The 13,813-nt window shown below is 40.5% G+C and overlaps 1 protein-coding gene across 1 annotated transcript in view; it reads left to right on the top strand.

Moving 5' to 3' along the window:
• The window catches only part of myocd (myocardin), a 130,593-nt gene that overhangs the window by 86,879 nt on the left and 29,901 nt on the right, over window positions 1-13,813 (top strand). The gene's annotated exons all lie outside the window — the stretch shown is intronic.

Below are 13,813 nucleotides of genomic sequence, written 5' to 3'. Positions count from 1 at the left end.
TCAATGGATAGCTTCAGGTTTTTCATAGCCGTCCTAATGCAACCTTCACAGAACGAAGCATGAGTTTAATACCAAAGCATTCTGGCTAAAACATACTGCTGAGGCCTCATATTAGTCTCAGTTGAACTTGTTATCAGAGTTTTGCTTTTGTTGGCATCCAACCTACATGTGATAATCAGGAGTTATTCCTTTTCTGTTTTACCAGCCCTTTCTTACTCTTACTGCATCATACAACCATACCCATACCCACCCATAGTTTATAGAGAGGAACACCAAAAGTAAACTGGAAAGCTGGATCAAGATGTTCACAGACTCTGGTTTCATCTTTGTAGCTGCTGTGGGGTTTTTTCTCTCACATCTATGCTAGTTGTCTTTTATTGACCTTTTCCCTGTTTCATACTGCAAGTACAGAGTTTTTAAAGACAAGACAGTTGCTACATCTGGCCACCAAAACCAAAGGACAAGGAGTTTTGACTAAACAGTGGTTTTTGATGTCCTGGGCATGAGAAGTGGATGGAAATACCAACAAAGTTAGGACTCACAAATTCTCTAAGAATCCACAACATTCTGGCTAACAATCAAGACTTTTGCATGGACGGGGCAGTATTATTGAGAACAATCCTAAAGCACAGCTAATTCAGTCACTAAGATTTAATCTGTATACACTTTTATGAGGAATTTTGCGGAAATTGCATACATATTGTATATCATATGCAACGCTCCATTGTGGTGATGGCAGTGTACCGGCAGTGTCCTGCTCAGTCTTTTACTGCCACACATGCTGTCACTCTGTTCATTTGAAAGCTTAGCTGCTGCTGCTATTCCTGGGGCTCATTTGGAAACACTGCAACCAGCCAAATAAATCAGATAAAGCAGATGATCACATAGAAACTACATGTCAAAATCTGGGATATAATTATTTGGTTGGTAAAAAGTCAGGAGGAAGGAGGAAATATTATTTGTAAAGGCCTGAGCAACTTTGATAAAGGAAAAATCATGATGTCCAGGGTTGGATTAAAAAAATGTCTGCAAGACCTCAGCAGTGTTACACAGTCACAATGGTATACTGGTATTTGGCTGATTACTACTACAAAGTCCTGAAGTGCAAAACACAAGAAAATGAGAAGACACAACAACATTCCACAATACATAACATTTCATTTTCATGAAAAATTTCAAAGAACAATTCTTGTTTGTGATTGGACCATACCCAAGTCTGGCCTGCAACAGGTCAATGTCTTTTCCTGTTGTTGCCGTGTGCCATTCTCATCAGTTCTCCTAAACTAAGAAGACTTTAAGCTTTCCTTTAACTTTTTCACAACGACCATACTACACCACCATCCAACAACACAAAGCTCCTGATTCACAGCTTTTGATTTTGCAGTTTAGGGAATAGAATAAAGTCCCAAACTGGGCTTGCATGCTGTGTCAATACAGCCTGTGCAACAATCTAGTCCAGATTTAGTTGTGTTGTTTTTCTCTTATAACCTGTTTTGCTGTATAGGGACAGAGTTTGTTAGTATCTGAAAGAAGCTAGTTGTAGCACAGCTCAGCAGCAGCATGGTGTCTTCTACTCTTTATGTTTACATTCGTGGCATCTTAATTCAGCCAAATTCCCAATAAATTCCGAATCCAATCTTTCGGATCTCTTGTCAGATGGCGTTACAACTCCAAAATCAAGAATGAATAGCAGCCCATTTAAACTACATGTTTGCCCACGGTGAGTTGCATGGCTTCTGCGCTAAGAACCTGATTTTCTGGGGAGGGGGCATAGGAATTTGGTACACCCCAGAAACCAAAAGTGACATTGACCTGTTGGTACAGGGATAGGTTGGGTTGAAATTTTTTGTTTTGTTCTTTCTCATGTTTTTTCTCATGTTTTATGAGATATGGTTTTGTCCTGCATGGATTCAATTTATGGGATTTGGTAGTAATATCATGGGGGCAGACACCACAGTGAGTCCTAAGAGGTCTTGCAAAGACTAAGAGAACATAAGAGATAGGGGTGGTGATAATGATTTAGATCATAAGTATGCGGCATGTCATAAGTACTGTTTCCATTTGGGCATTCAGCTGCCCACTGTAATGTAATTCATTCCACATTGCTGGCTAGCTAAAGCATAACATACATTGCATGTACACTAAGTGTAGTATTTAGTTGTCTACTTCATGTAGTAGACCCCCCCCCCACACACACACACACACACACTCCCGTTTCAGGCTTCCTCCAGTGCATGAAAATTCAGTAGTTTTCCACAGTTCACAATCCTGTTAGCTGATTCAACAGCATCAGCTTCACTTTATCCTATTACTCAATCAATCATGAGGGCTTCCAAATGCACCAAGCCTGGAGAGGTGTGATGGAGTTAACACATACATACACACACACGCCAGAGACCACAGAGATAGGAAAAAGACAACAAAAACACACATGTAGCCCCTTTCAGAACCCTAGAACAACATTGGATCATGACCCAGTGAGGGTCCCTGGGGTGGTAAAAGCAAGCATTACCACGTAGCTGTTGGTGCCCCTTTGTTGATTCAGCTTTTGGAATCGGGCATGGAAGAAAGAAAGGTTTGTCTGAAAGAATTACCTATCACAGGAAAAATAACAAAAATGGCAACGTACCGAATCAATGGGTCAATGTGACGATAGCCTAATTTCTTACTGACAAGTCCCATAAGTCAGGCCTCTCAACATCCCACAGAGAGGAGATAGCACGTGCAGCCATGTGTTTGGTTTGAATGCAGAATGGTAGAAAATGTCACCTCTGATGAATGCTCTGCGGTGCTGATAAGACGTACTCCCCTCTGAGTGAACATGCACACACACATGACATATGTGCATAGACAGATAAACAAACACACAGACACACAAAGATGTAGACCTAAAAATAAGTCTTCAGCCCTGAGGAGTCAAGTGAAGTCCAGCCCAGCAGATACCAGCTCTGTACCCATAGATCAGTCTGTGGCCCATGGCAACCCCTGTGTCTGCTCTCTATCTGTCAGCCACCTCAAAAGCTGTTCCCAGATCAGATCACACAGCAGCCGAACTGCACAATGTTCGTCAGAATGTTGTTGTTGTTATTTTTTTTATTGAAGGATAGAAATCTGATGCAGTATCAGGGTCTGGGCCAGCATGTTTTATTCTGTCAAATAGACAGAATTGGTGGAGGAGGGCTGGTGGGGTTGTGGGGAGGACGGAGCAGTAGGGGTGGGGTCATACCAACAAAAACATAGCTCCAGTCAGTCCTCAATGAGAGAAAGAATGTGCTAGCTGACAGGCCATTTCAGTCAGGCCGTTTAGGAAGTGCTGGACAGGTTTAGAAGATCCAGAAAGCTAAATATTTGCTCAAGTCAATCTTTTCTTTCAGATTCTACAGGTTCTGTAATGATGCTGTGGTGGGTCCACTTACTACACTCTGATTCAATGTGATGCGATGGAGATGTGGATCTGGGGTAACATTGTTCTTCTTTTTACTGGTTTACAGAAGACTTACTAACTATTGGCTATTTTAGGCTCAGTGAAACTACAGAAATATTACATTTTAAGTAGCACCACACAGATTTTATGAGTAATAAAGCTTAATAAAAGTTAAGATTGTTCGGATATTGTGCTTAAATCTCCATTTTCTTTAATACTCAGCAAATATTTCTGTGAACATGAATAGTTAAAGAAGACAAGGCATGTTCCAGAGATATAAGAATTGTGTTGTATATCAATTTATTGTATGGACACTGCCATTTCCAAGAAACTTTTTACAAACCTCATTTCCATAAATGTTTGGAAGACAGGAAACTAAATTGGTAATTTATTAATGGGTTTGAACCTTTATTACACAGGCAAAAGTACAAGTAAATGATTTTTTGGTGTCTTCACTGAGAAACTTTATGGTATTTAAAAAATAAAAACACATTTAGAATTTAATACCAGCAACACACAATGGGTCAATCATTGAAGGTCTGAGGCGTTGAGGGTGTCATGACTGGGTGTAAAAGGGGCCTCCATCAAAGGTTTATTCTTTTCCAATCAACAATGGGTGGTGGCTCACCACTTTCAGAAAATCATCAAAAGGTTCTAAAATAAAAATCTCTTTGAACATCCACAAAGCATGATGTGCTGAAAAGACTCAGGGAGTCTGAGGAAATCTCAGTACAGAGGGGCCAAGGACGGAAACAGTTGTTTAGATGGTCGTGACCTTCGAGACAAAAGTACACATGCCACCATGATCAATGTATCCACATGGGCTCAGAGTACTTTGGGAAAACTATTTTTTTACTCAACACAGTCATCTACTGGACCCAGAAATGTAACCTGAAACTCTTTTACACAAGAAGGAAGCCATATATCAACTCAGTGCAGAAACACCAGCGAGTCCTCTGGACACAAGCTCATCTCAGATCAACAGAAACACAGTGGACACATGTTCTGTGGTCAGATGAGTCCATGTTTCTGCAGATTATATGGGAAAATACATGTGTATGGTCCTACATGACAAAGATGAGAAAGACCATCCAGGCTGTTATCAGAGAAACGAGCAAAAGCCAGCATATGTGATGGTATGGCTGTGCATTAGAGAAACACAGCCATACATGTTACTTGCATAAGTGTGAAGATACCATTGATGTGGAGGTATATATTGGAATTTTGTGTAAAAATCCAATTTGGACTGCTATGAAAAGTTTTAGGTTTATTTTGTTTAATATAGTGCTTTTTTGGTGGCTTCGTTCCGAGTTACTGTAAGCTTAGGCTCCTTGTAAGAGCTCCTCTCTGCCTTTAAGAAAAGCACTTTCACTTGTAATGAAGCTACAAACACTACTCCCAACACAGTTGCTTAAATAATAGCAACAAGCATATCAAAGCCATTTGCATCACTTTTTAATACCAATGGCATGTTTGCTTTCTGTAGTTTTTCAGGTTAGTATTTGGCTCTGTTTTGCCAGTGTACACTTAATTTTAGAGATGTCAGTTTCCTCAAGTTATATTATTACAAACTTACAAATCTTATAATTAATTGGTTACTCTTTATAACTCAGTCAAGCATGATGAAAGACGTTTGCTCACCAAAGATGGTTCGCCTTTCATCTGGCCTGTTAGTCATGGGCACACACATTAACAACAACAAAGTAGACTTTGAGTTATTAAATTTCTGATAGTGAAGTTTCAGGAATACCACATAAAGCTAGGGCATAGCCCTTGGTAAAAGGCAGGAATTAGGGCTAAGCTGTGGTGATGCAGGCCCATCTCTGAGCTCAAGCCTCGCAGATATACACCCCTCCTCCCTGCCCATGCTTGTGTGGCCACCCGCCAGTGCTTCCAGACTACAGCGGAGGCAAAGTCAATTGCCGAAATCTAAACAACCACGAAAACACAAAACAGTATCTCCCCTTGGTGTTTTAGGTTTTTACATGATGTGGAGACAGCCTATTTCCCTCATGCTCTTGTTGTGCTTTGAGATTCCATTCAGATTGGTTGCAGCGTCGAAGTCTCTCAAACATGTTGACATTTCCAGGCCGGCGGCAGACATGTATGGCTCGGGACGCTGAGGAGGTCCGAGGAGGGATTGCAGAGTGAAGGTGACTGAGCCTGAGAGCAGATAACGATGAAGAGTGAGCACAAAGGAGGGATGTAAGGGGAGACAGGAGGAGAGGCTGCTGGCTCAAGCTCGTCTTTCTGTCACTTCTGGTTTGGATTCGGCTCGCTCCCACTGGAAGTTCTTCATTATAAACCACAGCGCAGAAACTGAGAGGAAACACTGAACCTGACTCCATGTCTGGCTCTGTCCACGTCTCAACTTTTCTTTCCCACCCTCCTTCACCTCTTCTTTTACTCTAACAATATATTTCTGTCTCATCCAATCTCATTCTTTCTCCATGCCCTCTGTTCTCTTGTATCCTTTATACTTCACTCACTTTGTTTGCATTTCACTATCTCCACTTTTCTCTGACGTCTTTTTGTTTTTACCCACCCCGCTTGTGTCGTGAGAAACCCCTCAGTTTTCTGATAAGGCTGATTGGGTGCTGATAAAAGACTGGGTCTCTCTGTTAATTCAACTCCAATTCCATCATCTGACCTCATATCAACCCATGTCCCCTCTATGACATTGGAGCAAAATGATAGATGATAGCTTACAAAACATAGATTCAAGTTGATTCTTATGCTGGAACATCAAGAAAACACACTTTGAAACATGCTGTAGTAGATAGTAAACTTGGTGCTAAGATAGTTAGTCATGCAGCCACAGTTTGCATAGGAGCAACTGATTAGTTAGTTGAAAGTCAGAGTTTACCTGAGAGCCAACCAACGCACAGACAGTGGTTAGACCGGAGCAGGTCTCTGAGACAGAGCAGCACAGCAGCACTTAGACTGAGACAACACAGCTGCTGCAGTTGGGGCCACAGAGGCCACTACGTCTGCCCCTTAACAAACACGCACACACATTCACGTACATGGGCTCACACATTCACACAGGGTACCCTCCTAGACCCCCACCCATATCCTGTACACTCCTCACCCAACAACCTCATCTCTTGTTGTCAAACAAACTCTGTACCCGTGCTCTGTCTATCTCCTTATCTTCTATCATCTTTGTCTCTTGTATACAGGCTTCCTATTTTGCATCATCTCATCCCTGTGGCGTATCATATCCACGTCCCTGCCAGATGTCTGATCCGTCCTTTTGTTCCTGTACATTTACAGTACGATACTACCTATACTCTCTCCTCAAGTTGTCCCGCTTTCTGTGGGCCACATAAACCTCTTAAGGGGCCCTGGGCCAAAGAGCAACATTTTGACTCCATACACAGAGCACACAGCAGACTACACATGTCAGATTTATTATCTTTCTGGAGACGGAGATATTAATCCTGTCCTTGAACCTAAGGCATCCCAAGGGTGTTTTCAGCCTGCAGAATGGTCTGAACCTGGGTTCATGTTTTCGACACATTGTATTCATTTGATCCAGTTGCACTTTATGAAATACATACAATCAACGACATGATCACTCTAAGCTTACCATTGTTAGGTTTTGAGACAGGCTGTGTATGTGTGATGGCAGGTGGCCAGTCACGCTTTAAATGAATGGAGAAAAATGTTAATTTTGTTGTAACTATCATAATATTATGGCATTACTGCCAACATCAACTTCCAGCACAATACTCTGAGCTAGTTTGAATTCGCCCAGATGAACGTCCTTGTCATACAAAAACTGTACTGTTGCTGACAGCCAAGGAGCCAAAGACTGCAAGTAGCCCTGTGCAACTGTTGTGCGAGTCTGTTTTAGAGGAAATAAACTTGGTCCCTTCTCCAAGTGCTTCCATGGCCTATTTTTCCTTTCTCTAGTTGTGGTGTTAGCCTGTCATAAATCCTGGCATTAGTCCAAAAGTCCAAACCATCCATAAAATATTATTTCTTATCACAAACTAAACCTAACCAGGGTTCAGTTTGATTTGGCCTGAGATTACCTTTTTGTTGGACCAAATTTTGGCTGTTTGGTCCAGAAGGTCATTGCTTGGATGTTTGGTTCATGGAATGTTTCACACTTGTAATTTGAGTCTGGACCAAACTGAAAAGTTTGAAAGTCTAGACCAAACAAGTTAGGTGTGAAACTACTCAAGGCAGAGAATAAACTGATATAGACAACTGGTCCTGTTGCAGACCTTATTGTTCAGGTACTTGCTTTTTACATCTGTTACCAGGGGATCCGAATTCTGAGGACACTTAGACTGTGCAGAGCTTCCAAATTTACAGGAATCTAAACAATGAACATGGAGGCAATGAAAGAGGTTCTGTATTTTGTTGAAAAAGCGATAGCTTCTGCCATGTAGATTGTGTTTCAGGCCCTTAAATTAAGAATGTTGGATATCTGGTTACATTTGCCCTGAGACTGCCTCTACTGGTCAAGAAAGATAGCTGAAGGAACATCACGAGACTGATGAACTTGAGACACAATTTTGGTAGAGTTGGGTCATTGCTGAGATGTGTTTAGCACTTGTTCCAAAGAAAAAGGTTTTCATGTCTTTAAAACACAAACTGCAACTCATACGAAAGAGAGTTAGTGTGTTGAAAGACTTAGAATACAAAGACAGCACATGTTCATTAATGTAGTATGTTGCTCGTGAAACTAAATTGATGTTTCTCAAGGAAAGATAGGATCTGCTTTTGGGCCATTTTTCAGACTGCTAGTTAAGCTAGCCGCTAGTGCCATTAGCCTTCCCCACTTCCAGTCTCTATGGCTATGTTGTGAAATAATCTTCCAATGACACTCTGAAAAACAGCCCCTCTCATTTGCTCAGTGAAGCTGAAATGTACACAGGAATGTAAAAACAGAGACGGTAATGTAAAAACGAGATAGAAAATTAAATACTCTTGGGGAAATAAATGGGGGAAGAAAAGGCAGAGATATATACATCTCTAGATTAAGAGAAAATAGAGGAAAATCCAATAAAAACAAAGACAAAGAAGAAATAAATACTGGGATGAAAGACTGAATATATGACTACATTTATAATGAATGATTTCTTCAATTTATGCCATTGAATTTAAAAATTCAATGGCAACCTGCATGCTCCGGATGGGAGATTGGATCGAAGTGAAGTTTCGGTGAAATTTGTTGGTCTCCTTAGCAAGGCTTCTTTCTTTGAATTGGCTCTTTGTGTATGAATTGAACTGATTTGGAGTGTTATGAATTGGATTTTATTGAATTAAAATAGTATTACAATGAATTGGATTCTAATTGGCTTGAATTGGATTGTATCTTCGAAGTGCTCTAAAATGTAATTTGGTTCTATATAAATGAAACTGAATTGAACTGAATTTAGGTTCAATAATTACTTCATTACTACAAAATTAAATCAATATATTTAGAGATTAAAGCAGAAATATTGATTTTATAAACATTATAGGCATTAGTTATAGCATGAATTATATTCAATTTTAAAAGCATTTATATATTTATTAAGATATTTAATTTATTGAGACATTTATATATTTTAGTATTTATTTAGAACTACAGCAGTTTCAATTCTCAATAGCCATCCTTTGGTGATGGACGCAGGCAGGAAGGATGGACAAAAAAGAGAGTTGAAGGGATGAAAGAGATAAAAGTTTCAAGCTTTCCACTCATTTGCTCTTTTCTAACAGCTGCTTCATATAGTTTCACTGTGTTCCACTCATACTGCACTGGAAAGTGCATGCTGGTACGCCTCCTCATGTGACTGTCTCCCAGGCAAATGGCTGAGGGACAGCTGGATTCCACGGATGGCATTTGAGCAGAGATATTCAAAGCATTTAGACTACGTGACTGTTCCTTTCAGCAACAAGAGTTCCTACATGCCACTGATCCATCATTTGCTGGAAGTGATGGCAATGACAGAAAAGTGACGATCTGGTCAAAAAAAAAAAAATCTAGACAGGGTGGACATAATAACTGTTTGTAATTCCTTTGCCCAGTCTGGACATAAACTGTATAATATTTCGTGCAATTTGGCCATTTTAGCAACATCTCACATCTGTTTTATCTAAAACACAAGAAATCATACAAAACACTAACGGTCATTTTTTGATCTACGCGTCTACGCCGTTAGCCAATAAACACGTACTGTGGCGTTATGGAATGTAGAGGTTTTTTAATATTGTAGACAAAGATCTTTAAGTGATTGCAGTGAAGTTTTTTTTTTTTTCAGTATCCAATAAAAATGGGTCTGACCATCATTGGTCACTCATCTGCACGCCTGCTGTACATTACGTACAAAATGTGAACTCGGAACTGTCTAATTGGTGTAAGAGTGTGAGCTTCAGTTCTCTTTGCAGTTTTATCATACACACTGTAACACAGACACAGACACCCGCAGACATGTGCGGCTCCAGACAGTTCAGATGAGACTTGTCATGTCTGTTGACATGGGGCCCAATTAAAGGGGAGGATTAAGCCAGGGCTGGGTGACCTCCTCAGGAATCTGTCCGAGATGCTGTGTGTACACTGTCAAAACCTTCTGACAGGCCTTCCCTTTAAGCACTTTCACCTGCTAATTAAAACATTGGTCTATTGTGTGTGTATGCATGTGTGTGTGTGTGTCTGTGTGTGTGTGTGTGTGTGTGTGTGCACCTGTGCAATTTGAGTGTGTGTTCATTAATAGCACGCACACAAGGCAAATACACTTGCGAATGTCCAGGACAAATTTGCAGCCCAAGAAGCTTCTATGTAAATATTTGACTTGAGTATTGTGCCGGTTTTTGGAGCTCGCTCCAGCACACGTCAGCGCACAGACTTACAGCAATCATTTATTACATTAAAATATTACATGTTTTGGTGTGTGTATCTCACTGGTGTGTGTAGAAGCTGCTCGGCAACAAAACCCGAGCAGTGTTTATGGTGTAAAGAGATTAAAATGGATAGCAACGAGGCAGAAGCAGTGAGGTGTTTCTGGGCAAAGCTCTCAGTGAATACACTTTAAAGACACTTTAAAAAACATTTATTTGTAAAAATTTGTGGTATAACAGTGAAAGCCAAAATCTTGTTGAGATGGTCCTACAAATCTGCCAATGACATGATTATACGATTGTAAAAGTTTTGAAAAACGCAAAAGGCGATTAGAAATCAGTTCTAGGGGTTCTTTTAGTCAAATAGTTCACACTGACACCTCAGCACCAACACAGCTACATCTATTTCTGTGCTAAAACATGAAAACTAGAGTAAAATATGTAAATTATAGTAAAATTCATGCAGGATTTGAAAAGATATATCTAACCCAAAACCAAAACATATTAAGCCATTTGTAATATTTTAAGAGTCTTTCCGCCAAAGTGGTTCCAGTGTTGCTTTGGAACCAGGGCCTAACCTAGAGCGTGTTCTTTATATTTCGACCGCCAAAGTACTGACTCCAAACAGCAAGAAAACTGGTACTGTGCTTGTAGCTTGTAGTAAGTGGTATAGAAGCACTTACATTGGGTGCTGAGAGAGGGTTTATGGAGACCAACTGAAATGTGACCACCGTGTTTATGATTGATGCTGGTCAATTCATCACATAGAGCTGCAATGGCTGTTTGCAACTGAAATGTTAAACAGAGCAACAGTTTGGAGGTACAGTTATTAACATTCTCAAGTGTTTTTATATCTACTGGCATTTTTGTAACCTGATCAAAATGGCCGAATAAATCCCATTTGTGTTGTCATTCATTGATTGACATTTGGAGACACTGGTTAGCGTGGCAGAAAACACTCAGAAACACTAACTCTTATTCAAAACACAGATTGAAACTATACTGGTAATATGAAGAAGTCCATATACTGGGAGAACAAGACAAACTGCGATCTGTTGTTTTTGTTAAGATAAACTGCACCCCAAACTATGATCTTCTACAGAAATTCGGATTACACATGAGGGAAAGTCAAACATATATTGGATGAGACATTTTGAAGATATGTGGTTCTGTTGTGGCTCTCTGGCTGTGGAAAACCAAAACCAACTTAGAAATGGCTGAAGAACCAGGCCTGTAACCATTTAGGTCCAAAAGGGTGGTCTGATTATTTAATTAACATTAATAAACATGTTTTTTCACTACAAACTGACAGGGTAATTTGCCTAAAATGTATCACTAGAATATCAAGCACTTTTGTTATATTACTCAATTAATTCATTCTTTAGCACCACAATAAGCTGAAAGACAACAGAAAGCTCTGCAGAGTTGAGGTGAAAGGCAGAGAAATGTCTCTGCGGGTTTGTCACCTCAAGAGACTCCTTTAATTTCACACACTGTCATTTGTTAGTATTCAAATATAGGTTTGCGGAGCTTTAAACATTAATTCAACTATCTTCTAAACAAAAGAAGAGCAATTCAACAGAGTTTTTAGGTGTGTTATAATACAAAGGTAGTTTGTTACCATAAACAACACCTTTTACACCATACATCAATGTTACTGCTTTTCATTTATATTGGAATAGTTATTGTCTCATTCTAGCTTTCTCTCGACTATTGTTTGGAAATTCAAATGTACGTCATTAGCTAAAATAATTCACTGAAAAATAAAACTCAAATGAGAAACAGAGGCTAGTTACCTTAACCTGAAACAGTGTTTTTTTAACTAGTCCTCAGACACTTATTGTATTTTACTGTTTAGCCTGCCCTTCATCCTCAACTGTAATCACTGAAGCCTTAACCTGGGTTTAGTGAGACAGTAGCTTTCAGGAACAACTGACACCCCAGACTTTCACACCTGCTTCACAACAAGGAAACAAGACATTCCAATGCATACTACAACATTTTTACACTTTTTCTAATGTTTTTACTTTCAACCATGGTGTCAGACTCCATAAATCACTCAAATCAAACCTAATAATAAACAACTGTAAATCTTTAGGGGGTTCAGCTGACGTCCCATGTTGAAAGACATCCAGGAGGCTCTGCTCTGCACCATAAAGGAGGTTCAGCTGGTGAACGCTGTCCTCAGAGGAGACTGGGCTTAGTTCAACTCGGACAAATGTCCAGCTGGTATGTGGAAGCTGGAGGAGGGGATCCTTTGTTGAACACGGGCTGACAACATAAACGGTGCGCCTCTCAGCTGCTGGGTAACTGAGCGAACGCAGCTGATCAGTTATCGCGCAGTGAATGAGATGTGTAAAAAGGCAAGCTGACAGACGTTCAGACAGAACAGAGGACTTCCTTGCCGAACAGCTTTCACTTATCATCAGTGAAGTGGTGATTGTCATAAACAGATTTTGCCCTGCTTCTATTGAAAAGACCATAAAAGCCTCTTTATCTACAGAACTGTGATTCTGTGTCCAAATATCCTTTGTTGTTAGATTTTTCAGTATATATTATAGACTGGCCTTCAAATCAGTGACGCTAACGGAGTACTGTTGCAGCTGTGTCTGCTAAATTTTCCAGAAGCTTTTTGATGTTAAAATGTGTTTTTTTTTTCTTTTCCTAACTTAAACAGCTTATCCAAGGGCTCAGATCTTCTGGGTTGCCCAAACTTTTACATGTTGGCCCTTCTTTATTTTTCACTCTAAAATTGTAAAGATGAAATAATACACTCATCTAATCAGTTCATCTCATGTAATTATTTGTAGTGACAGAAATCCTTTATCCAAACTTTTGCCGCTCTACATGGACTTAAACACAGGGAAGAAGTGAAACTGGTCATCATTCCCGCTTTCCCATTTCTTCCTCATGGCTGTATTGCTGCTCCCCTATCTGCCTCTGAGTCGCTATCTTGATCTTCCTCTCCCCATCCACAGTAACTCTCCCTCTCTTTCCTCTAATGACAGTCAGCTGGGCTGATAGGCAGATATATTTACACTGGTGGCAAGGGAGGAAGAAGTCATCAGCCAAACCCTGCTCTGCCTCCGGGCTCCAGCGGGCGGGGCTTGGAGGAAGCCCTTGCCGGCTAGCCCCTCCCTGAGTAGGGCATATCTCTGTGTGTTGTCCCTGGCCCTGCTCAGAGCTCTCAACTAGATGGGACCAAAGCCTCATCAGCCCGCAGACTCACACACTCCCACTTCAGCTTCTGCAGGAGAGAGCAAAGAAGAGGGAAGCAGCAGCAGAAAGAGTGGAAGGCTGCTGCTGGCCTCCACACTGACTGGGAGACAGACAACAAGAAAACCAGTCTTGTTATCTTCTCAAACTTTTTTTTTTTTTTTTTTAAGCTGTTGATGAGGAAGCCGGGGTCAGCTCTGCCTCATCTCAGTCTGGGATCCACGAGTGTCCGGCCGGGTCGAAGTGTGTACTGCTTCTTGAGTGTGTGTGACTTGTTTTTGCAACTTTTGAACACTGGAACTGTACTGTGAGCATTATGACTCTTCTGGGCTCTGA

This window comes from Leuresthes tenuis, unplaced genomic scaffold (genome assembly GCF_036924035.1).
Source record: "Leuresthes tenuis unplaced genomic scaffold, fLeuTen1.0.hap1 SCAF_20, whole genome shotgun sequence".
NCBI lineage: Eukaryota > Metazoa > Chordata > Actinopteri > Atheriniformes > Atherinopsidae > Leuresthes > Leuresthes tenuis.
This window is presented reverse-complemented; position numbering and strand designations above follow the sequence as displayed.